The 2,759-nt window shown below is 35.2% G+C and overlaps 1 pseudogene; it reads left to right on the top strand.

The window, feature by feature from the left end:
• Positions 1–444: 444 nt before the first annotated feature.
• Positions 445–2,116, top strand: LOC112611033 (annotated as a pseudogene).
• Positions 2,117–2,759: the final 643 nt, after the last annotated feature.

The raw sequence follows: 2,759 nt of genomic DNA, 5'->3' as shown, positions 1-2,759 counted from the left end.
AAAAGCTAAGTGGAGAAGGTATGCATACAATGTGAATTGTAAACTCTATATAAGCTGTGGTGAATTGTTTTTCGCACGTAAGCTTCAATGATAAAAGTAAAGTTCTGTGTATTATCACTTATTGTTTTATCTGACATAATTGAAAATATTAGAAAATGAAAAAACTTGATGTTAAATGAAAAATAGGCAATTTGCTTATAAAGAAAAAATAGATTTTTAAATAAATGACATATACTGACAATGTATGGCATGTATCCAAATGTAAATGAGATTTTAATTTGCACTTTTAGAATGACTCTGCATAAAAAAACTTTTCCTAAAATACTTTCATATCTAGCTATTATAATTAATTACCTAAATTAATCCTCTTTCTTTAGCTCACTCTGTTATTATTGTGCTAAAAATCACCTATTTCTCCTCACTCACCACCACCGCTCTGCAGAAATGCTTCGATAACTCCCAGTCTTTCACTAGATGAGAACTGTGTCCAGGGTACTGGCTCCTCATCTCACTTGGGTTTATGCTAAAGATGTAAAATTTGGTATAGATGTCCAAGCCTTAATCCTTCAAGGTGCAGACCTTTTAGCCAATGCTGTAGCCATTACAATGGGGAAAAGCAGTGATTATTGAACAGAACTGTGGAAGTCCCAAAGTAACAAAAGATGGTGTGACTGTTGAAACATCTATTGACTTAAAGGATAAATATAAAAATATTGGGGTTAAACTTGTTCAAGATGTTGCCAATAACACAGGTGAAGAGGCTGGGGATGATACTATCACTGTACTGTTCTGGCATGCTCTATTGCCCAGGAAGGCTTCAAGAAGATTAGTAAAAGTGCTAACCTATTGGAAATGGGGAGAGGTGTGATGTTAGCTGTTTATGCTCTAATTGCTGAACTTGAACAGCAGTCTAAACCTTTGACCACCTGTGAAGAAAATGCTCAGATTGCTACAATTTCTACAAATGGAGACAGACCGTAGAAAGGTTGCCATCACTGTAAAGGATGGAAAAAACACTGAATGATGAATTAGACATTATTGAAGGCATGAAGTTTGATTGAGGATATAGTTCTCCATACTTTATGAATATACCAGAAGGCTAGCAATGGGAATTCCAGGATGCCTATGTTCTAATGAGTGAATAGAAAATTTCTAATGTCCAGTCCGTTGTACCTGCTCTTGAAGTTGCCAATGCACACCACAAAACTTTGGTCATAATTGTTGAAGATATTGATGGAGATGTTCTAAGTACATTCGTCTTGAATAGGCTAAAAGTTGGTCTTCACATTATAGCAGTCAAAGCTCCAGGGTTTGATGAACAATTGAAAGAACCAGCTTAAAGATATGGTTATTACTACTGGTGGTGCAGTGTTTGGAGAAGAAGGCTTGACCCTAAATCTTGAAGATGTGCAGCCTCGTGACTTAGGTAAAGTTTGACAGGTCATTGTAACTAAAGATTATGCTATGCTCTTAAAAGGAAAAGGTGACAGGGAGAAAATTGAAAAAACATATTCAAGAAATCATGGAGCAGTTAGATGTAACAATTAGTGAATATGAAAAGGAAAAACTGATAGAATGGCTGGGAAACTTTTCAGATGGAGTAGCCGTGCTGAAGTTTGGTGGGACAAGTGATGTCAAATGAATGAAAAGAAAGACAGAGTTACAGATCCCTTAATGCTACAACAGCTGCTGTTGAAGAAGGCATTATTCTGGGAAGGGGCTGTGCCCTGCCTCAATACATTCCAGCCTAGTACTCATTGACTCCAGTTAGTGAAGATAAAAACATTGGTATAGAAATTAAAAGAATATTCGAAATTGCTGCAATGTCAATTGCTAAAAATGCAGGTATTGAAGGACCTTTTATAGTCGAGAAAATTATGCAAAGTTCTACAGAAGTTGGTTATGATGCTATGGTCAGAGATTTTGTGAATACGGTGGGAAAAGGAATCACTGACCCAACAAAGTTTGTGAAAACTGCTTTATTGAATGCTTTTGGGTGGCCTCTCTGTTAACTACAGCGGAAATTTTAGTCACAAAAATTCCTAAAGAAGAGAAGTACCCTGGAATGGGTGCAATGTGTAGAATGAGCGGTGGTATGAGAGGTGGCATGTTCTAATTCCTAGAATAGTGCTTTACCTATATTAATGAACTGTGACAGGAAGCTTAAGGCAGTTTTCCTCACCAATAGCTTCAGAGAAGTGAGTTGGAGAAAATGACTGAAGAAAAGGCTGGCTGATATTTAAGAAATCACTATAACCATTAGTTACTGGTTTTAGTTGACAAAATACATAATGGCTTACTGCAATCATTGTCCAAACCTACAGATAATTTATTTTGTATTTTTGAATAAAAGACCTTTGTACATTCCTAATATTGGTGCAAAGTCATGTACCAATATACTGCTTTCAACTTAGATCCCTGAGGCATTACTGCTATTTTGTTAAAATTGTAGTGTTTGCCATCACCAGATGAGAAGTTAAGCAGCCTTTCTGTGGAGAATGAGAATAATTGTATACAGAGTAGAGAAATATCCAATTATGTGGCAACTTTTGTATAATAAAAACTATTTTAAAGTTAAAAAAATCACCTATTTCATATTCAAACAGTCTATTTTAGTGCTTCTGAAATTAAAATTCTCTAAAGTATAAAATCTCAAATTATATCTTCTAAATATTACCCCAGTATGATCTGTTACCACTTGTAGTTATTTATTAAGTCCATCATTTATCAACTATGTAAAACAACTTTAGGTAAAATCT

Source organism: Theropithecus gelada, chromosome 17 (genome assembly GCF_003255815.1).
Source record: "Theropithecus gelada isolate Dixy chromosome 17, Tgel_1.0, whole genome shotgun sequence".
Lineage (NCBI taxonomy): Eukaryota > Metazoa > Chordata > Mammalia > Primates > Cercopithecidae > Theropithecus > Theropithecus gelada.
Note: the sequence above shows the minus strand (reverse complement) of the source record. Positions and strands in the feature narration are given on the sequence as shown.